Below are 23,264 nucleotides of genomic sequence, written 5' to 3'. Positions count from 1 at the left end.
TGACACCCTCTCCCTTTGGAAAATGGTGTGAAGGCAGGGGAGGAGTAGCCTCCCCCAGCCTCTGGAAATGCTTTGTTGGGCACAGATGTGCCCAATTCTGCATAAGCCAGTCTACACCGGTTCAGGGACCCCTTAGCCCCTGCTCTGGTGCGAAACTGGACAAAGGAAAGGGGAGTGACCACTCCCCTGACCTGCACCTCCCCTGGGAGGTGTCCAGAGCTCCTCCAGTGTGCTCCAGACCTCTGCCATCTTGGAAACAGAGGTGCTGCTGGCACACTGGACTGCTCTGAGTGGCCAGCGCCACCAGGTGACGTCAGAGACTCCTGCTGATAGGCTCCTTCAGGTGTTAGTAGCCTTTCCTCTCTCCTAGGTAGCCAAACCCTCTTTTCTGGCTATTTAGGGTCTCTGTCTCTGGGGAAACTTTAGATAACGAATGCATGAGCTCAGCCGAGTTCCTCTGCATCTCTCTCTTCACCTTCTGATAAGGAAACGACCGCTGACCGCGCTGGAAGCCTGCAAACCTGCAACATAGTAGCAAAGACGACTACTGCAACTCTGTAACGCTGATCCTGCCGCCTTCTCGACTGTTTTCCGGCTTGTGCATGCTGTGGGGGTAGCCTGCCTCCTCTCTGCACCAGAAGCTCCGAAGAAATCTCCCGTGGGTCGACGGAATCTTCCCCCTGCAACCGCAGGCACCAGAAAGCTGCATTACCGGTCCCTTGGGTCTCCTCTCAGCACGACGAGCGAGGTCCCTCGAATCCAGCGACTCTGTCCAAGTGACCCCCACAGTCCAGTGACTCTTCAGCCCAAGTTTGGTGGAGGTAAGTCCTTGCCTCACCTCGCTGGGCTGCATTGCTGGGAACCGCGACTTTGCAGCTGCTCCGGCCCCTGTGCACTTCCGGCGGAAATCCTTTGTGCACAGCCAAGCCTGGGTCCACGGCACTCTAACCTGCATTGCACGACTTTCTAAGTTGGTCTCCGGCGACGTGGGACTCCTTTGTGCAACTTCGGCGAGCACCATTTCATGCATCCTTGTAGTGCCTGTTTCTGGCACTTCTCCGGGTGCTACCTGCTTCAGTGAGGGCTCTTTGTCTTGCTCGACGTCCCCTCTCTCTTCAGGTCCAATTTGCGATATCCTGGTCCCTCCTGGGCCCCAGCAGCGTCAAAAAACGCCAAACAAACGATTTGCACCTAGCAAGGCTTGTTGGTGTCCTTCCGGCGGGAAAACACTTCTGCACGACTTTTTAAGGCGAGAGGGATCCGTCCACCAAAGGAAAAGTCTCTAGCCCTTTTCGTTCCTGCAGAAACCTCAGCTTCTTCTGTCCAGTAGAAGCTTCTTTGCACCCGCAGCTGGCATTTCCTGGGCATCTGCCCATCTCCGACTTGCTTGTGACTTTTGGACTTGGTCCCCTTGTTTCACAGGTACCCTAGATTGGAAATCCACAGTTGTTGCATTGCTGGTTTGTGTCTTTCCTGCATTATTCCTCTAACACGACTACTTTGTCCTTAGGGGAACTTTAGTGCACTTTGCACTCACTTTTCAGGGTCTTGTGGAGGGTTATTTTTCTAACTCTCACTATTTTCTAATAGTCTCAGCGACCCTCTACAAGGTCACATAGGTTTGGGGTCCATTCGTGGTTCGCATTCCACTTTTGGAGTATATGGTTTGTGTTGCCCCTATCCCTATGTTTCCCCATTGCATCCTATTGTAACTATACATTGTTTGCACTGTTTTCTAAGACTATACTGCATATTTTTGCTATTGTGTATATCTATCTTGTGTATATTTCCTATCCTCTCACTGAGGGTACACTCTAAGATACTTTGGCATATTGTCATAAAAATAAAGTACCTTTATTTTTAGTATAACTGTGTATTGTGTTTTCTTATGATATTGTGCATATGACACTAAGTGGTACTGTAGTAGCTTCACACGTCTCCTAGTTCAGCCTAAGCTGCTCTGCTAAGCTACCATTATCTATCAGCCTAAGCTGCTAGACACCCTATACACTAATAAGGGATAACTGGGCCTGGTGCAAGGTGCAAGTACCCCTTGGTACTCACTACAAGCCAGTCCAGCCTCCTACATTGGTTGCAGCGGTGGGATAAGTGCTTGAGACTACTTACCACTCTTGTCATTGTACTTTTCATAAGAGAAAAATATACAAAACAAGGTCAGTGTATATACACATAGCCAAAAAGTTTAGCATTTCCTCTTTTCACTCTTTTCTAAGTGCTGAAAAGTACTCCTAAACTTTCAAAAAGTTCTTAAAAGTTTAAAAAGTTTTTTTTCTGTCTTTCCAAAAAGTTCTGAAAACTTTTGTCTCTTTCTCTATCACTTTAACTCTCTCTAAAAAATGTCTGGCACAGGCCAAAGTGTTGATCTGTCCAAACTTGCATATGACAACCTTAGCTGGAAAAGAGCAAGGAGTCTCTGTATAGAGAGAGGTTTGAGTGTAGGGAAGAATCCTGCCTTGGAACTGTTAATTAACATGCTTAGAGAACAGGATAAGGCCATAGGTGCCCCATCTGTTGAAAAAGTACCTAATAGTTCCCAATCTGATTCAGGGACTCCCCCAGGAAAAGATTCAGGGAAGAAACTTCCTAGCCTGCCCTTTACTAGACAATCTAGCATAGATGGTAATGATGATGAGCCACACCAAATAAATAGTGTTGTCTCACATCATAGCAAAAGCATTTATTCTCACCATACTGGTAGTAATGTTTCTGTAAACCAAGCTGTTAAGTTGGCTTCTGTAAGGGACAGGTCTCCTTCTGTTCATTCCCATCATAGCTCTGTTTCTAGAAATGTCCCTCCCACCAACCCTGATGACAGAATGTTAGAGAGGGAACTCAATAAGTTGAGGGTGGAACAAACCAGACTGAAGCTTAAAAAGCAACAGCTGGATTTGGATAGACAGTCTTTTGAATTAGAGAAGGAAAGACAGAAGTTGGGTTTAGATACCCATGGTGGCAGCAGCAGTATTCCCCATAGTCATCCTGCAAAAGAGCATGATTCCAGGAATCTGCATAAGATAGTTCCCCCTTATAAGGAGGGGGATGACATTAACAAGTGGTTTGCTGCACTTGAGAGGGCCTGTGTTGTACAGGATGTCCCTCAAAGGCAGTGGGCTGCTATCCTATGGCTATCATTTAGTGGAAAAGGTAGGGATAGGCTCCTTACTGTGAAAGAAAATGATGCTAATAATTTCCAAGTTCTTAAGAATGCACTCCTGGATGGTTATGGCTTAACCACTGAACAGTACAGGATAAAGTTCAGAGAGACCAAAAAGGAGTCTTCACAAGACTGGGTTGATTTCATTGACCAGGCAGTGAAGGCCTTGGAGGGGTGGTTACATGGCAGTAAAGTTACTGATTATGACAGCCTGTATAACTTAATCCTGAGAGAGCATATTCTTAATAATTGTGTGTCTGATTTGTTGCACCAGTACTTGGTGGACTCTGATCTGACCTCTCCCCAAGAATTGGGAAAGAAGGCAGACAAATTGGTCAGAACAAGAGTGAACAGAAAAGTTCATACAGGGGGTGACAAAGATGGCAACAAAAAGAAGGATGGTAAGTCTTCTGACAAGGGTGGGGACAAATCTAAAAATGAGTCTTCATCAGGCCCACAAAAACACTCTGGTGGGGGTGGTGGGTCCAAATCCTCCTTTAATCAGAACAAGGAAAAGAAACCATGGTGCTATTTATGTAAAATAAAAGGCCATTGGACAACAGATCCCAGTTGTCCAAAGAAAGGCACCACAGCTCCTACCACTACAACCCCTACTGCTACACCTAGTGTCCCTACTAATAGCAGTGGTGGTGGGAGCAAACCTACTAATAGCCAATCCAAGGGAGTAGCTGGGCTCACTTTTGGTAATTTAGTTGGGGTTGGTCTGATTAGGGAGACCACAGAGGATACTTTAGTCTCTGAAGGGGCTATTGATTTAGCCACTTTGGTTGCTTGCCCCCATAACTTGGAGAAGTACAAGCAACTAACCCTAATAAATGGTGTTGAGGTCCAGGCCTACAGGGACACAGGTGCCAGTGTCACAATGGTGATTGAGAAACTGGTGCACCCTGAACAACACATACTTGGACACCAGTACCAAGTAACCGATGCTCACAACATAACACAAACCCACCCCATGGCTGTTGTAAATCTCAACTGGGGGGGGGTAACTGGTCCAAAGAAAGTTGTGGTAGCTTCAGATTTACCTGTAGACTGTCTATTAGGGAATGATTTGGAGACATCAGCTTGGTCAGATGTGGAGTTGGAGGCCCATGCAGCAATGCTGGGCATCCCAGGGCATATTTTTGCTTTGACAAGGGCTCAGGCCAAAAAGCAAAAAGGACAGGGAAGCTTGGATCCTGGAACAATGGACCAAGTGCTCCCTAAAGCTAGGGCTAGTAGAAGCAAACCACTTCCTACTATCCCTCCCTCTACAGTGGATTCTAATTCTGAGGAAGAAGAATTCCCTCCCTGTGCAGAACCTACACCAGATGAGCTGGAAGCAGACACTGCTGAGCTTTTGGGTGAAGGGGGGCCTGCCAGAGAGGAGCTGAGTGTGGCACAGCAAACCTGTCCCACATTAGAGGGTCTCAGACAGCAAGCTGTCAAACAGGCTAATGGGGATGTCAGTGACTCTCACAGAGTTTACTGGGAGGACAACCTCTTGTACACTGAGCATAGGGATCCTAAACCTGGAGCTGCCAGGAGATTGGTGATTCCTCAGGAGTACAGAAATTCCTCCTAACACTGGCACATGACATTCCCCTAGCTGGGCACCGGGGTCAAATGAAAACTTGGGACAGATTGGTTCCATTGTTTCATTGGCCTAGGATGTCTGAGGACACAAAGGAATTTTGTAAGTCCTGTGAAACCTGTCAAGCCAGTGGCAAAACAGGTGGCACTCCAAAGGCACCCCTTATCCCACTGCCTGTGGTTGGGGTTCCCTTTGAAAGGGTAGGGGTTGACATAGTTGGCCCCCTTGACCCTCCCACTGCTTCAGGCAATAGGTTTATCTTAGTGGTAGTGGACCATGCCACAAGATATCCTGAAGCTATTCCTTTAAGGACCACTACAGCACCTGCAGTGGCAAAGGCCCTCCTGGGAATATTTTCCAGGGTGGGCTTCCCAAAGGAAGTAGTATCAGACAGGGGAAGCAATTTCATGTCTGCATACTTAAAGGCCATGTGGAAGGAGTGTGGTGTAACTTACAAGTTCACAACACCCTATCATCCACAAACAAATGGACTGGTGGAGAGATTTAGTAAAACTCTCAAAGGCATGATTATGGGGCTCCCTGAAAAACTCCGCAGGAGATGGGATATCCTTCTACCATGCCTCCTTTTTGCCTACAGGGAGGTACCCCAGAAAGGAGTGGGCTTCAGCCCCTTTGAACTTCTTTTTGGACACCCTGTTAGGGGTCCACTCACACTTGTAAAGGAGGGTTGGGAACAACCTTTAAAAGCTCCTAAGCAGGATATTGTGGACTATGTACTTGGCCTCAGATCAAGGATGGCTGAGTACATGAAAAAGGCCAGTAAAAACCTTCAGGCCAGCCAAGAGCTCCAGAAGCAATGGCATGATCAGAAGGCTGTTTTGGTTCAGTACCAACCAGGGCAGAAAGTGTGGGTCTTGGAGCCTGTGGCCCCAAGAGCACTCCAAGATAAATGGAGTGGTCCCCACACAATTGTTGAAAAGAAGGGTGAAGTCACCTACTTGGTTGACTTAGGCACTGCCAGGAGTCCCCTTAGGGTGCTCCATGTCAACCGCCTGAAACCCTACTATGACAGGGCTGATCTCACCCTGCTCATGGCGACAGATGAGGGACAGGAAGAAGACAGTGATCCTCTACCTGATCTCTTTTCTTCCACAGAACAAGATGCTCTTGTGGAAGGTGTAGTTTTGGAAGATTGTCTTACTGCTGAGCAGAAAGACAATTGCATAAATCTCCTAGGACAATTTTCAGAACTCTTCTCTTCTGTGCCAGGCACCACTTCTTGGTGTGATCACACTATAGATACTGGAGACAGTTTACCTGTCAAAAGTAAGATCTATAGGCAGCCTGACCATGTCAGGGACTGCATAAAGCAAGAAGTTCAGAAAATGTTGGAACTAGGAGTGGTTGAGCACTCTGACAGTCCATGGGCTTCTCCTGTGGTACTGGTACCAAAACCCAATTCTAAAGATGGAAAGAAAGAAATGCGGTTTTGTGTAGACTATAGAGGTCTCAACTTGGTAACCAAAACTGATGCTCACCCTATACCCAGGGCAGATGAGCTCATAGATACACTGGCATCTGCCAAGTATCTAAGCACTTTTGATTTGACTGCAGGGTATTGGCAGATCAAATTGTCAGAAGATGCTAAACCTAAGACTGCATTTTCTACCATTGGAGGACATTACCAGTTTACTGTAATGCCTTTTGGTTTGAAAAATGCACCTGCCACTTTTCAGAGGTTGGTGAACACAGTCCTGCAAGGGCTGGAAGCTTTCAGTGCAGCATATTTGGACGATATAGCTGTCTTTAGCTCCAGCTGGGATGTTCACCTGGTCCACCTATGGAAAGTTTTGGAGGCCCTGCAAAAGGCAGGCCTCACTATCAAGGCTTCAAAGTGCCAGATAGGGCAGGGTAAGGTGGTTTATCTGGGACACCTTGTTGGTGGGGAACAGATTGCACCACTTCAGGGGAAAATCCAAACTATTATTGATTGGGTTCCCCCTACCACTCAGACTCAGGTGAGAGCCTTCCTAGGCCTCACTGGGTATTACAGGAGGTTCATTAAGAACTATGGCTCCATTGCAGCCCCTCTTAATGACCTCACATCCAAGAAAATGCCTAAAAAGGTATTATGGACAGCAAACTGTCAGAAAGCTTTTGAGGAGCTGAAGCAGGCCATGTGCTCTGCACCTGTCCTGAAAAGCCCTTGTTACTCTAAAAAATTCTATGTCCAAACTGATGCATCTGAATTAGGAGTAGGGGCAGTCCTATCACAACTTAATTCTGAGGGCCTGGATCAACCTGTTGCTTTTATTAGTAGGAGGTTGACCCCTAGAGAAAAGCGTTGGTCTGCCATTGAGAGGGAGGCCTTTGCTGTGGTCTGGGCTCTGAAGAAGTTGAGGCCATACCTGTTTGGCACTCACTTCATTGTTCAGACAGACCACAAACCTCTACTTTGGCTAAAACAAATGAAAGGTGAAAATCCTAAATTGTTGAGGTGGTCCATATCCCTACAGGGAATGGACTATACAGTGGAACATAGACCTGGGAGTAGCCACTCCAATGCAGATGGACTCTCCAGATATTTCCACTTAGACAATGAAGACTCATCAGGTCATGGCTAGTCTTATTGTCCTTCGTTTGGGGGGGGGTTGTGTAGGAAAGTACCATCTTGCCTAGCATGTTACCCCCATTTTTCACTGTATATATGTTGTTTTAGTTGTATGTGTCACTGGGACCCTGTTCACCAGGGCCCCAGTGCTCATAAGTGTGCCTGAATGTGTTACCTGTGTAGTGACTAACTGTCTCACTGAGGCTCTGCTAATCAGAACCTCAGTGGTTATGGTCTCTCATTTCTTTCTAAATTGTCACTAACAGGCTAGTGACCAATTTTACCAATTTACATTGGCTTACTGGAACACCCTTATAATTCCCTAGTATATGGTACTGAGGTACCCAGGGTATTGGGGTTCCAGGAGATCCCTATGGGCTGCAGCAATTCTTTTGCCACCCTTAGGGAGCTCTGACAATTCTTACACAGGCCTGCCACTGCAGCCTGAGTGAAATAACGTCCATGTTATTTCACAGCCATTTTACACTGCACTTAAGTAACTTATAAGTCACCTATATGTCTAACCTTTACCTGGTAAAGGTTAGGTGCAAAGTTACTTAGTGTGAGGGCACCCTGGCACTAGCCAAGGTGCCCCCACATTGTTCAGGGCCAATTCTCCGGACTTTGTGAGTGCGGGGACACCATTACACGCGTGCACTACATATAGGTCACTACCTATATGTAGCTTCACAATGGTAACTCCGAATATGGCCATGTAACATGTCTATGATCATGGAATTGCCCCCTCTATGCCATCCTGGCATAGTTGGCACAATCCCATGATCCCAGTGGTCTGTAGCACTGACCCTGGTACTGCCAAACTGCCCTTCCTGGGGTTTCACTGCAGCTGCTGCTGCTGCCAACCCCTCAGACAGGCATCTGCCCTCCTGGGGTCCAGCCAGGCCTGGCCCAGGATGGCAGAACAAAGAACTTCCTCTGAGAGAGGGTGTGACACCCTCTCCCTTTGGAAAATGGTGTGAAGGCAGGGGAGGAGTAGCCTCCCCCAGCCTCTGGAAATGCTTTCTTGGGCACAGATGTGCCCAATTCTGCATAAGCCAGTCTACACCGGTTCAGGGGACCCCTTAGCCCTGCTCTGGCGCGAAACTGGACAAAGGAAAGGGGAGTGACCACTCCCCTGACCTGCACCTCCCCTGGGAGGTGTCCAGAGCTCCTCCAGTGTGCTCCAGACCTCTGCCATCTTGGAAACAGAGGTGCTGCTGGCACACTGGACTGCTCTGAGTGGCCAGTGCCACCAGGTGACGTCAGAGACTCCTTCTGATAGGCTCCTTCAGGTGTTGCTAGCCTATCCTCTCTCCTAGGTAGCCAAACCCTCTTTTCTGGCTATTTAGGGTCTCTGTCTCTGGGGAAACTTTAGATAACGAATGCAAGAGCTCATCCGAGTCCCTCTGCATCTCTCTCTTCACCTTCTGCCAAGGAATGGACTGCTGACCGCGCTGGAAGCCTGCAAAACTGCAACATAGTAGCTAAGACGACTACTGCAACTCTGTAACGCTGATCCTGCCGCCTTCTCGACTGTTTTCCTGGTGGTGCATGCTGTGGGGGTAGTCTGCCTCCTCTCTGCACTAGAAGCTCCGAAGAAATCTCCCGTGGGTCGACGGAATCTTCCCCCTGCAACCGCAGGCACCAAAAAGCTGCATTACCGGTCCCTTGGGTCTCCTCTCAGCACGACGAGCGAGGTCCCTCGAATCCAGCAACTCTGTCCAAGTGACTCCCACAGTCCAGTGACTCTTCAGTCCAAGTTTGGTGGAGGTAAGTCCTTGCCTCACCTCGCTAGACTGCATTGCTGGGAACCGCGACTTTTGCAGCTACTCCAGCCTCCGTGCACTTCCGGCAGAAATCCTTTGTGCACAGTCCAGCCTGGGTCCACGGCACTCTAACCTGCATTGCACGACCTCCTAAGTTGTTCTCCGGCGACGTGGGACTTCTTTGTGCGACTTCGGGTGAGCACCGTTTCACGCCTCCTTGTAGTGCCTGTTTCTGGCACTTCTCCGGGTGCTACCTGCTGCTAAGAGGGCTCCTTGTCTTGCTCGACGTCCCCTCTACCTGCTGGTCCAATTTGCGACCTCCTGGTCCCTCATGGGCCACAGCAGCATCCAAAAACGTTAACCGCACGATTTGCAGCTAGCAAGGCTTGTTGGCGTTCTTTTAGCAGGAAAACACTTCTGCACGACTCTACAAGGCTAGAGGGATCCGTCCTCCAAAGGGGAAGTCTCTAGCCCTTTGCGTTCCTGCAGAAACCGCAGCTTCTTCTGTCCTGTAGAAGCTTCTTTACACCCGCAGCTGGCATTTCCTGGGCATCTGCCCATCTCCGACTTGCTTGTGACTTTTGGACTTGGTCCCCTTGTTCCACAGGTACCCCAGATTGGAAATCCAGCATTGTTGCATTGTTGGTTGGTGTCTTTCCTGCATTATTCCTCTAACACGACTTCTTTATCCTTAGGGGAACTTTGGTGCACTTTGCACTCACTTTTCAGGGTCTTGGGGAGGGTTATTTTTCTAACTCTCACTATTTTCTAATAGTCCCAGCGACCCTCTACAAGGTCACATAGGTTTGGGGTCCATTCGTGGTTCGCATTCCACTTTTGGAGTATATGGTTTGTGTTGCCCCTATCCCTATGTGTCCCCATTGCATCCTATTGTAACTATACATTGTTTGCACTGTTTTCTAAGACTATACTGCATATTTTTGCTACTGTGTATATATATCTTGCGTATATTTGCTATCCTCTCACTGAGGGTACACTCTAAGATACTTTGGCATATTGTCATAAAAATAAAGTACCTTTATTTTTAGTATAACTGTGTATTGTGTTTTCTTATGATATTGTGCAAGTGACACTTGTGGTACTGTAGTAGCTTCACACGTCTCCTAGTTCAGCCTAAGCTGCTCTGCTAAGCTACCATTATCTATCAGCCTAAGCTGCTAGACACCCTATACACTAATAAGGGATAACTGGGCCTGGTGCAAGGTGCAAGTACCCCTTGGTACTCACTACAAGCCAGTCCAGCCTCCTACATTGGTTGTGCAGCGGTGGGATAAGTGCTTTGAGACTACTTACCACTCTTGTCATTGTACTTTTCATAAGAGAAAAATATACAAAACAAGGTCAGTGTATATACACATAGCCAAAAAGTTTTGCATTTCCTCTTTTCACTCTTTTCTAAGTGCTGAAAAGTACTTCTAAACTTTCTAAAAAGTTCTAAAAAGTTTTAAAAGTTTTTTTCTCTGTCTTTCTAAAAGCTCTGACAAACTTTTTTCTCTTTTTCTATCACTTTATCTCTCTCTAAAAATGTCTGGCACAGGCCAAAATGTTGATCTGTCCAAACTTGCATATGATCACCTTAGCTGGAAAGGAGCAAGGAGTCTCTGCATAGAGAGAGGTTTGAGTGTAGGGAAGAATCCTTCCTTGGAACTGTTACTTAATATGCTTAGAGAACAGGATAAGGCTAAAAGTGCCCCATCTGTTGAAAAAGTAGCTAATGGTTCTCAATCTGATCCAGGGACTCCCCCAGGTAAAGGTTCAGGAAAGAAACTTCTTAGCCTTCCCATTACAAGACAGTCTAGCATAGTTGGTAATGATGAAGAGCTACACCATACAAATAGTGTTGTCTCACATCATAGCAAAAGCATTTATTCACACCACAGTGGTACTGATGTTTCTGTTAGCCAAGCTGTTAGGGTGCCCTCTGTAAGGGACAGGTCTCCTTCTGTTCAGTCCCATCATACCTCTGTATCTAGAAATGTCCCTCCCACCAACCCTGATGACAGATTGTTAGAAAGGGAACTCAATAAGTTGAGGGTGGAACAAACCAGACTGAAGCTTAAAAAGCAACAGCTGGATTTGGATAGACAGTCTTTAGAATTAGAGAAGGAAAGACAGAAGTTGGGTTTAGAAACCCATGGTGGCAGCAGCAGTATTCCCCATAGTCATCCTGCAAAAGAACATGATTCCAGGAATCTGCACAAGATAGTTCCCCCTTATAAGGATGGGGATGACATTAACAAGTGGTTTGCTGCACTTGAGAGGGCCTGTGTTGTACAGGATGTCCCTCAAAGGCAGTGGGCTGCTATCCTATGGCTATCATTTAGTGGAAAAGGTAGGGATAGGCTCCTTACTGTGAAAGAAAGTGATGCCAATAATTTTACAGTACTTAAGAATGCACTCCTGGATGGTTATGGCTTAACCACTGAACAGTACAGGATAAAGTTCAGAGAGACCAAAAAGGAGTCTTCACAAGAGTGGGTTGATTTCATTGACCATTCAGTGAAGGCCTTGGAGGGGTGGTTACATGGCAGTAAAGTTGCTGATTATGACAGCCTGTATAACTTGATCCTGAGAGAGCATATTCTTAATAATTGTGTGTCTGATTTGTTGCACCAGTACTTGGTGGACTCTGATCTGACCTCTCCCCAAGAATTGGGAAAGAAGGCAGACAAATGGGTCAGAACAAGGGTGAACAGAAAAGTTCATACAGGGGGTGACAAAGATGGCAACAAAAAGAAGGATGGTCAGTCTTCTGACAAGGGTGGGGACAAATCTAAAAATGAGTCTTCATCAGGCCCACAAAAACACTCTGGTGGGGGTGGTGGGTCCAAATCCTCCTTTAATCAAAACAAAGAAAAGAAACCATGGAGCTATTTATGTAAAGTAAAAGGCCATTGGACAACAGATCCCAGTTGTCCAAAGAAAAGCACCAAGCCACCTACCACTACAACCCCTACTGCTACCCCTAGTGTCCCTACTAATAGCAGTGGTGGTGGGAGCAAACCTACTAATAGCCAATCCAAGGGAGTAGCTGGGCTCACTATTGGTAACTTAGTTGGGGTTGGCCTTGTTAGGGAGGCCACAGAGGCTGTGTTAGTCTCTGAGGGGGCTATTGATTTAGCCACCTTAGTTGCTTGTCCCCTTAATATGGATAAGTACAAGCAGCTACCCCTAATAAACGGTGTTGAGGTTCAGGCCTACAGGGACACTGGAGCCAGTGTGACTATGGTCATAGAGAAACTGGTCCACCCTGAACAACACCTACTTGGTCACCAGTACCAAGTAACCGATGCTCACAACAACACACTTAGCCACCCCATGGCTGTTGTTAATCTCAACTGAGGGGGGTTACTGGTCCAAAGAAAGTTGTGGTAGCCACAGATTTACCTGTAGACTGTCTACTAGGAAATGATTTGGAGACATCAGCTTGGTCAGATGTGGAGTTGGAAGCCCGTGCAGCAATGCTGGGCATCCCAGGGCATATTTTTGCTTTGACAAGGGCTCAGGCCAAAAAGCAAAAAGGACAGGGAAGCTTGGATCCTGGAACAATGGACCAAGTGCTCCCTAAAGCTAGGGCTAGTAGAAGCAAACCACTTCCTACTATCCCTCCCTCTACAGTGGATTCAACTTCTGAGGAAGAAGAATTCCCTCCCTGTGCAGAACCTACACCAGAGGAGCTGGAAGCAGACACTGCTGAGCTTTTGGGTGAAGGGGGGCCTGCCAGGGAGGAGCTGAGTGTGGCACAGCAAACCTGTCCCACATTAGAGGGTCTAAGACAGCAAGCTGTCAAACAGGCTAATGGGGATGTCAGTGACTCTCACAGAGTTTACTGGGAGGACAACCTCTTGTACACTGAGCATAGGGATCCTAAACCTGGAGCTGCCAGGAGATTAGTGATTCCTCAGGAGTACAGAAAGTTCCTCCTAACTCTTGCCCACGACATTTCCCTAGCTGGGCACCTGGGACAAATGAAAACTTGGGACAGACTGGTTCCCTTGTTTTATTGGCCTAGGATGTCTGAGGACACAAAAGATTTTTGTAAGTCCTGTGAAACCTGTCAAGCCAGTGGCAAGACAGGTGGCACTCCAAAGGCACCCCTTATTCCACTGCCTGTGGTTGGGGTACCCTTTGAAAGGGTAGGGGTTGACATAGTTGGCCCCCTTGACCCTCCTACTGCTTCAGGCAATAGGTTTATCTTGGTAGTAGTGGACCATGCCACAAGATACCCTGAAGCAATTCCTTTAAGGACCACTACAGCACCTGCAGTGGCAAAGGCCCTCCTGGGAATATCTTCCAGAGTGGGCTTCCCAAAGGAAGTAGTATCAGACAGGGGAAGAAATTTCATGTCTGCATACTTAAAGGCCATGTGGAAGGAGTGTGGTGTAACTTACAAGTTCACAACACCCTATCATCCACAAACAAATGGACTGGTGGAGAGATTTAATAAAACTCTCAAAGGCATGATTATGGGTCTCCCTGAAAAACTCCGTAGGAGATGGGATATCCTTCTACCATGCCTCCTTTTTGCCTACAGGGAGGTACCCCAGAAAGGAGTGGGCTTCAGCCCCTTTGAACTTCTTTTTGGACACCCTGTTAGGGGTCCACTCACACTTGTAAAGGAGGGTTGGGAACAACCTTTAAAAGCTCCTAAGCAGGATATTGTGGATTATGTACTTGGCCTCAGATCAAGGATGGCTGAGTACATGAAAAAGGCCAGCAAAAACCTTCAGGCCAGCCAAGAGCTCCAGAAGCAATGGCATGATCAGAAGGCTGTTTTGGTTCAGTACCAACCAGGGCAGAAAGTGTGGGTCTTGGAGCCTGTGGCCCCAAGAGCACTCCAAGATAAATGGAGTGGACCCCACACAATTGTTGAAAAGAAGGGAGAAGTCACCTATTTAGTTGACTTAGGCACTGCCAGGAGTCCCCTTAGGGTGCTCCATGTCAACCGCCTGAAACCCTACTATGACAGGGCTGATCTCACCCTGCTCATGGCAACTGATGAGGGACAGGAAGAAGACAGTGATCCTCTACCTGATCTCTTCTCTTTCACAGAACAAGATGCTCTTGTGGAAGGTGTAGTTTTGGCTGATTGTCTTACTGCTGAGCAGAAAGACCATTGCATAAATCTCCTAGATCAATTCTCTGAACTCTTCTCTACTGTGCCAGGTACCACTTCTTGGTGTGAGCACACTATAGATACTGGAGACAGTTTGCCTGTCAAAAGTAAGATCTATAGGCAGCCTGACCATGTCAGGGACTGCATAAAGCAAGAGGTGCAGAAAATGTTAGAACTAGGAGTGGTTGAGCACTCTGAAAGTCCATGGGCTTCTCCTGTGGTACTTGTACCAAAACCCCATTCCAAAGATGGAAAGAAGGAAATGCGGTTTTGTGTAGACTATAGAGGTCTCAACTTGGTAACCAAAACTGATGCTCACCCTATACCCAGGGCAGATGAGCTCATAGATACACTGGCATCTGCCAAGTATCTAAGCACTTTTGATTTGACTGCAGGGTATTGGCAGATCAAATTGTCAGAAGATGCTAAACCTAAAACTGCATTTTCAACCATTGGAGGACATTACCAGTTTACTGTAATGCCTTTTGGTTTGAAAAATGCACCTGCCACTTTTCAAAGGTTGCTGAACACAGTCCTGCAAGGGCTGGAAGCTTTCAGTGCAGCATATTTGGACGATATAGCTGTCTTTAGCTCCAGCTGGGATGATCACCTGGTCCACCTATGGAAAGTTTTAGAGGCCCTGCAGAAGGCAGGCCTCACTATCAGGGCTTCAAAGTGCCAGATAGGGCAGGGGAAGGTGGTTTATCTGGGACACCTTGTTGGTGGGGAACAGATTGCACCACTTCAGGGGAAAATCCAAACAATTATTGATTGGGTTCCCCCTACCACTCAGACTCAGGTGAGAGCAGCCTTCCTAGGCCTCACTGGGTATTACAGGAGGTTCATTAAGAACTATGGCTCCATTGCAGCCCCTCTTAATGACCTCACATCCAAAAAGATGCCTAAAAAGGTATTGTGGACAGCTAGCTGTCAGAAAGCTTTTGAGGAGCTGAAGCAGGCCATGTGCTCTGCACCTGTCCTGAAAAGCCCTTGTTACTCTAAAAAATTCTATGTCCAAACTGATGCATCTGAATTAGGAGTAGGGGCAGTCCTATCACAACTTAATTCTGAGGGCCAGGATCAACCTGTTGCTTTTATTAGTAGGAGGTTGACCCCTAGAAAAAAGCGTTGGTCTGCCATAGAGAGGGAGGCCTTTGCTGTGGTCTGGGCTCTGAAGAAGTTGAGGCCATACCTGTTTGGCACTCACTTCATTGTTCAGACAGACCACAAACCTCTACTTTGGCTAAAACAAATGAAAGGTGAAAATCCTAAATTGTTGAGGTGGTCCATATCCCTACAGGGAATGGACTATACAGTGGAACATAGACCTGGGAGTAGCCACTCCAATGCAGATGGACTCTCCAGATATTTCCACTTAGACAATGAAGACTCATCAGGTCATGGCTAGTCTTATTGTCCTTCGTTTGGGGAGGGGTTGTGTAGGAAAGTACCATCTTGCCTGGCATGTTACCCCCATTTTTCACTGTATATATGTTGTTTTAGTTGTATGTGTCACTGGGACCCTGTTCACCAGGGCCCCAGTGCTCATAAGTGTGCCTGAATGTGTTACCTGTGTAGTGACTAACTGTCTCACTGAGGCTCTGCTAATCAGAACCTCAGTGGTTATGGTCTCTCATTTCTTTCTAAATTGTCACTAACAGGCTAGTGACCAATTTTACCAATTTACATTGGCTTACTGGAACACCCTTATAATTCCCTAGTATATGGTACTGAGGTACCCAGGGTATTGGGGTTCCAGGAGATCCCTATGGGCTGCAGCAATTCTTTTGCCACCCTTAGGGAGCTCTGACAATTCTTACACAGGCCTGCCACTGCAGCCTGAGTGAAATAACGTCCATGTTATTTCACAGCCATTTTACACTGCACTTAAGTAACTTATAAGTCACCTATATGTCTAACCTTTACCTGGTAAAGGTTAGGTGCAAAGTTACTTAGTGTGAGGGCACCCTGGCACTAGCCAAGGTGCCCCCACATTGTTCAGGGCCAATTCTCCGGACTTTGTGAGTGCGGGGACACCATTACACGCGTGCACTACATATAGGTCACTACCTATATGTAGCTTCACAATGGTAACTCCGAATATGGCCATGTAACATGTCTATGATCATGGAATTGCCCCCTCTATGCCATCCTGGCATAGTTGGCACAATCCCATGATCCCAGTGGTCTGTAGCACTGACCCTGGTACTGCCAAACTGCCCTTCCTGGGGTTTCACTGCAGCTGCTGCTGCTGCCAACCCCTCAGACAGGCATCTGCCCTCCTGGGGTCCAGCCAGGCCTGGCCCAGGATGGCAGAACAAAGAACTTCCTCTGAGAGAGGGTGTGACACCCTCTCCCTTTGGAAAATGGTGTGAAGGCAGGGGAGGAGTAGCCTCCCCCAGCCTCTGGAAATGCTTTCTTGGGCACAGATGTGCCCAATTCTGCATAAGCCAGTCTACACCGGTTCAGGGGACCCCTTAGCCCTGCTCTGGCGCGAAACTGGACAAAGGAAAGGGGAGTGACCACTCCCCTGACCTGCACCTCCCCTGGGAGGTGTCCAGAGCTCCTCCAGTGTGCTCCAGACCTCTGCCATCTTGGAAACAGAGGTGCTGCTGGCACACTGGACTGCTCTGAGTGGCCAGTGCCACCAGGTGACGTCAGAGACTCCTTCTGATAGGCTCCTTCAGGTGTTGCTAGCCTATCCTCTCTCCTAGGTAGCCAAACCCTCTTTTCTGGCTATTTAGGGTCTCTGTCTCTGGGGAAACTTTAGATAACGAATGCAAGAGCTCATCCGAGTCCCTCTGCATCTCTCTCTTCACCTTCTGCCAAGGAATCGACTGCTGACTGCGCTGGAAGCCTGCAAAACTGCAACATAGTAGCTAAGATGACTACTGCAACTCTGTAACGCTGATCCTGCCGCCTTCTCGACTGTTTTCCTGGTGGTGCATGCTGTGGGGCAGTCTGCCTCCTCTCTGCACTAGAAGCTCCGAAGAAATCTCCCGTGGGTCGACGGAATCTTCCCCCTGCAACCGCAGGCACCAAAAAGCTGCATTACCGGTCCCTTGGGTCTCCTCTCAGCACGACGAGCGAGGTCCCTCGAATCCAGCAACTCTGTCCAAGTAACTCCCACAGTCCAGTGACTCTTCAGTCCAAGTTTGGTGGAGGTAAGTCCTTGTCTCACCTCGCTAGACTGCATTGCTGGGAACCGCAACTTTTGCAGCTACTCCGGCCTCCGTGCACTTCCGGCAGAAATCCTTTGTGCACAGTCCAGCCTGGGTCCACGGCACTCTAACCTGCATTGCACGACCTCCTAAGTTGTTCTCCGGCGACGTGGGACTTCTTTGTGCGACTTCGGGTGAGCACCATTTCACGCATCCTCGTAGTGCCTGTTTCTGGCACTTCTCCGGGTGCTACCTGCTGCTAAGAGGGCTCCTTGTCTTGCCCGACGTCCCCTCTACCTCCTGGTCCAATTTGCGACCTCCTGGTCCCTCCTGGGCTACAGCAGCATCCAAAAACGCTAACCGCACAATTTGCAGCTAGCAAGCCTTGTTGGCCTTCTTTCGGCGGGAAAACAGTTCTGCACGACTCTACGAGGCAAGAGGGATCGGTCCTCCAAAGGGGAAGTCTCCAGCCCTTTGCATTCCTGCAGAAACCGCAGCTTCTTCTGACCGGTAGAAGCTTCTTTGCACCCGCAGCTGGCATTTCCTGGGCATCTGCCCATCTCCGACTTGCTTGTGACTTTTGGACTTGGTCCCCTTGTTCCACAGGTACCCCAGATTGGAAATCCAGCGTTGTTGCATTGTTGGTTGGTGTCCTTCCTGCATTATTCCTCTAACACAACTTCTTTATCCTTAGGGGAACTTTGGTGCACTTTGCACTCACTTTTCAGGGTCTTGGGGAGGGTTATGTTTCTAACTCTCACTATTTTCTAATAGTCCCAGCGACCCTCTACAAGGTCACATAGGTTTGGGGTCCATTCGTGGTTCACATTCCACTTTTGGAGTATATGGTTTGTGTTGCCCCTATCCCTATGTGTCCCCATTGCATCCTATTGTAACTATACATTGTTTGCACTGTTTTCTAAGACTATACTGCATATTTTTGCTACTGTGTATATATATCTTGTGTATATTTCCTATCCTCTCACTGAGGGTACACTCTAAGATTCTTTGGCATATTGTAATAAAAATAAAGTACCTTTATTTTTAGTATAACTGTGTATTGTGTTTTCTTATGATATTGTGCAAGTGACACTTGTGGTACTGTAGTAGCTTCACACGTCTCCTAGTTCAGCCTAAGCTGCTCTGCTAAGCTACCATTATCTATCAGCCTAAGCTGCTAGACACCCTATACACTAATAAGGGATAACTGGGCCTGGTGCAAGGTGCAAGTACCCCTTGGTACTCACTACAAGCCAGTCCAGCCTCCTACAGAATGCCTAACAGATATTCCGGTTAGAACAGAGGGGTCAGAGTAGGAAATAGTGAAGTGGACCGAGTAACAAGTGTGCACATTTTGAGTCACATGCCCGGTTCACCAGATTCCCAGATTTACTAACCTCTGGAAGGCGTCTTTGAGGGGAAGCGACCAGGGCTGAAATATTAGTGAGAGTCTGAGTACAGTCAGACCCCTGGTTGCAAACCTGCAAAGCGCAATAGGGACCAGTGAATGCGTTTCATGAGTAATGAGTAAAAAAAGAGAATAAAAATAATACTGTGTTTTACAATCATAAAGGTCAGGTTATAGAGAAGTGGCAGGAGTCCCCTCCAGTTGTCACGCAGTCAGATATAAGTGAAGAGGAGAGGGTGCGAGATCTCTGCCATATTTTTGACATCCCAATAGACACCCTTAAAGCGTTCTGTAAAGGGGAAATAATTAGTGAAAATAAAAACGCAGGAGGCCCGAATAAATAACACCAAAGCAAGTAAAACTTGATAATAAATCCCTATGAGTGAGGCTAATAATTCTCTGTGGCAGGAAACAGATACACTTGAGCTAAAATTAGTATTTAAGTGGGCTCACGGTCAACCCCCATGCCCATGTAACACCCCGAGGTTTGAAATAATAATTCAATCACCCCTTGTATTAGAGGCTCTTCTTGATGCATTCCTCACAGATATTCATGCCTTCACTACTTTAAATAATGAATGGCTCAACGCACCCCCGAGCACCACAAATACTCATCTACATACATGACAACGTTATAACACGCATTGCTTCAGCTACTAATCCACTTAGACCACCCATAAATTCACCTGCCCCAGACATCACCATAGAAGAAGTGTTACACAGACTAGCGATAAGCATGGCTGATGTCCATAGATACGGTCTTACAACAATATATGTGAAGTCTGGTAATACTGAGTAGGACTGACCTTACACAATACTGTTATAAGTTAGTGGCATAATTAAAATACTCACAAGATAACAGACAGGGAAAAAAGAGTGATGGATTCAGGAAGTAGGATGTAACTGGGAAAATACGGGAGGAAATGCAATTTTGTTTTATAATGTATTAAAGCGAGGCCTTCCCACTGATATTCAAGCAAATTTAGATGGAGTGGTGGGAATAGAAGCTAAGCCGTGGCCTGAAATACAGGCCCACATAATACATTATTTTAAGCGAAAACAAGAAAAAGACAAGGAGAGGACCGAGCAAGCAGAAAGGGCCGCAGCGAAGTTGGTGCAACAGAAGCTTAAGAAGCCAAGCACAGAAGGGGCACTCGTGACTGTACCACCAATGTCCGTCACCATGCCAGTTCAGGTGCAGACACCAGGGGGACAACCAGTAAGTGACATAAAGAAAAGAGGGAGGAGGATGACACCAGACAGAGTACAGAGTATTAGGAATATGCCTAAGCCCACAACCACTAAACAGATGCAGAAGTTTTTAGGACTCTGCAATTATGTGAGACAGTGGATATTTGATTATGCCACCCTAACTGCACCACTTCTCACTGCCTTAAAAGAGTCCCCCGCAAATGCAAATAAAGTAGACTGGACCGATGACAGGGAAACAGCCTTCCTGGAGCTAAAAGAAGCAATTACAAATGCTCCAGTGTTAGCTACACCTGATTACAAAAAAACTTTCTACCTCTTTTGTCATTGTAATGGAATAACAATGACAGCAGTACTGACTCAAAAGACATCTATGGGGCACGATTGCATTTATGCGAATTGCAAGAACAAGCACTACCTTATGAAAGGGAGCTGTGGGAGCAGCGAGGGTGTATACAGTCACCAACAGATTTTATCGATAGGCAAGAAAGTACAGGCAAGCCAGTGATGCCTCAGGCCCTGCTGTATATTGCCCTTGAACAACTACACCTTCCTGCACACACTGCCAAAGAATACCTTCTTGCCACATTACAGACAGACTGGTTCATTCCGCATAGCTCGACACCGAACAGATGCTCAAAAGACAGCTGAGGTCCTAGGACAGGAAATGAGTAGCTATCTATCTCAGTTATTGAAGTCTGTCAAGTTCTTCTCCAAACAGGTGGCACGACAAGAGAAGTGCACCAACGCAGCCCAGCAGACCAGTCCAATATCCGTGGGCCAGCAAGTGTACATCCGCAATTTTGTGCGACAATGGAAAGACAGCAAGTTCGAGGGCCCAGAGCACCCCCACAGAGGTGAAGGTGGAGGGCAGGAAGCCATGGATACACCTATCAGACGTTCGATTGTCCCCGGCCTCATGTCATACATCACCATCTTCACAGGAACATTTACAGCAAGACAAAGACGAAGGACAGCGTCCTTCCTAAAGAGGCCAGCAGAACTTCTACTCGACACTACTAATGGACAGTTATGTATTTTGATTTTGTTTTACTGTTCATGCTTTGTTATGTTAGCAATTACCTTTCAATGGTATCTTAGTCCACACATGGCGATGTGTCAATATACTAAGCGCTTACAGAGAGAAGTATATAAATATGAAAATATATCTCACAATATTCATACTAGCTTATTAGACAATGTATGGTCTCAGCACATGACAGAGATAGGCATGCAGACTACTAATGAATCATGTTTTGTTTGTTCTTTGATTCCACATGCTAGTGACACAGATAGGCTACATTCATCAAAAGAAGTATTTCCAAATATTACTCGATGTTTATTGCACTTGTACCTTTGCAGGATGAGAGCACGAATGCAGCCCTTGCAGATAAGACAGGGAGCATTTCTAGTAAACACCACACAAAATGAGGAGGAATTAGCCGACATAACAGATGTCCTTACAGATCGCAAGGAATTAGTGGTGAAATTAGGGAGGATGGCTGAGACGGGAATACTGAAATATAAAAGTAGGAATTGGAAGAATAAAATAATAAAACAGGGATTCCTGGGAATATCAAGATCTACACTTTTCTGTAAGAATTATTCAGCTTCACCCATGCCCCAAGATTGTCAGGAAAGACCATATTTTCAAGTAAATGGATCAGTGTATGTTCATGGTCAGTGGTACCACGGTGCAACATTTGGATGTAGAGCTCTCTCTCTCTGGAAGGGAAATCAGACTGATAATAGCACCCAGAAGAAGTGTCAGGCTATATGGGATGAAAATATATCTAGATTAACTTGGGTGGAAACACCAACAACTCTCCGAGCAGGCAGAACACCAATTGTTTTCTTTTTATGTTTCAGAGGGAATGGAACAGTACCCGTGGGAAGGAACATCAATTGCATCACCACAGAGTACAATGCTGATATGCAATGGGGCACCTCCAGTCTGATGGACTATTATTGGCAATGCGGAGAATGGCTATATTCACGACTTCCTTCCGGATGGAAAGGTCTCTGTTCCTTAGTAACTGTGCACACCCCCTCCCTGGTGATTCCAGGGGTGGACATCTCAAAGTTATATGATCACCCCATGAGCCGTCCAACAAATTTATTGCGTCATCGGAAAAAGAGGTATGCAGAGTATATGGGTACTACAACCTGGGAAGACATTCCACAAGAGCACAGGTTGTTTAATGATGCCCAATTGTTCTTTGGGAGCATCTTTCCCTTTGTTCAAACAAAGGCCACGGCCCGCTGGCTGCAGATAACACGATGGGAACTGATGAAGACAATCAATGCAACTGAAGATGGATTCAATGCAGTCAAGGAAGAGATGCGGGCTGTGAGAGTGATGCTTATGCAACATAGGTATGTGCTAGACTTGATGACGGCCATGGAGGGTGGGGTCTGTGCCAAGATCGGAACTGCCTGTTTTACATGCCAACGATGCAGACAATGGAACAATCACAGAGGCCATGCAGACTCTACATAACGTGCGGAAGAAGATGGCAGACGAAGGGGGTGCCCCGACGGATGGTTTTCAGGATGGTTTGCATGGATACCATCCTGGTTATCAGGACTGATTAAGGGGTTATTCCCGATACTTGTGGTGATGTTGTTGATGTTCTGTACCTTTCAGTTAGTGGTAGGATGCTGCAAGAAGGTTAGCCAGAAGTTAGGTGGGATGTTCACTAGTTGGGTAGCCAGGGACGTAAAGGAGGATGAGGATCACGTATATATCCAAATGAATGAATGTAGTAGAGAGGGTGGAATAATAGCTGAAAGTTCACCTAAAGGGGGGAATGTTACTGAAAATATAGAAAGAGAGGGCCCATTTTTGCTAAAGCAAGAGTTGGGAGGAAAACGTGCAGAATCATATATGCTCAGAGAGGAATACAGGCCCGAGTGCTCATGGCATCCAAGTAAAAGGCCAGTGCAGGAGACAGAGAAGAGAGACAAAGGCATAGTTATCCACAAAGCAGCTACACGTAGAAAGGCCTAGAAGCTTGCAATAATATAGTTACAGGAAAGGTACGCATTTCAAATCCACGTTAATGAGGAAAGGGAGTTTCTGGACAGGAATGTAAAAGCTTTGATGCTAGAAGGTCAGCAGCTGTGTGAGGGAGGCCAGACAGTCGGGGAGGGCTCCAAGCCTGGAGTTAGGAAAGGTGGAGCTATAGACAGCTTTAGAACGTGAGATAAAAGGTATTGCTGTTTATTAGTAAATGTGCACG

The sequence above is a fragment of the Pleurodeles waltl genome, chromosome 11, assembly GCF_031143425.1.
Source record: "Pleurodeles waltl isolate 20211129_DDA chromosome 11, aPleWal1.hap1.20221129, whole genome shotgun sequence".
Lineage (NCBI taxonomy): Eukaryota > Metazoa > Chordata > Amphibia > Caudata > Salamandridae > Pleurodeles > Pleurodeles waltl.
This window is presented reverse-complemented; position numbering follows the sequence as displayed.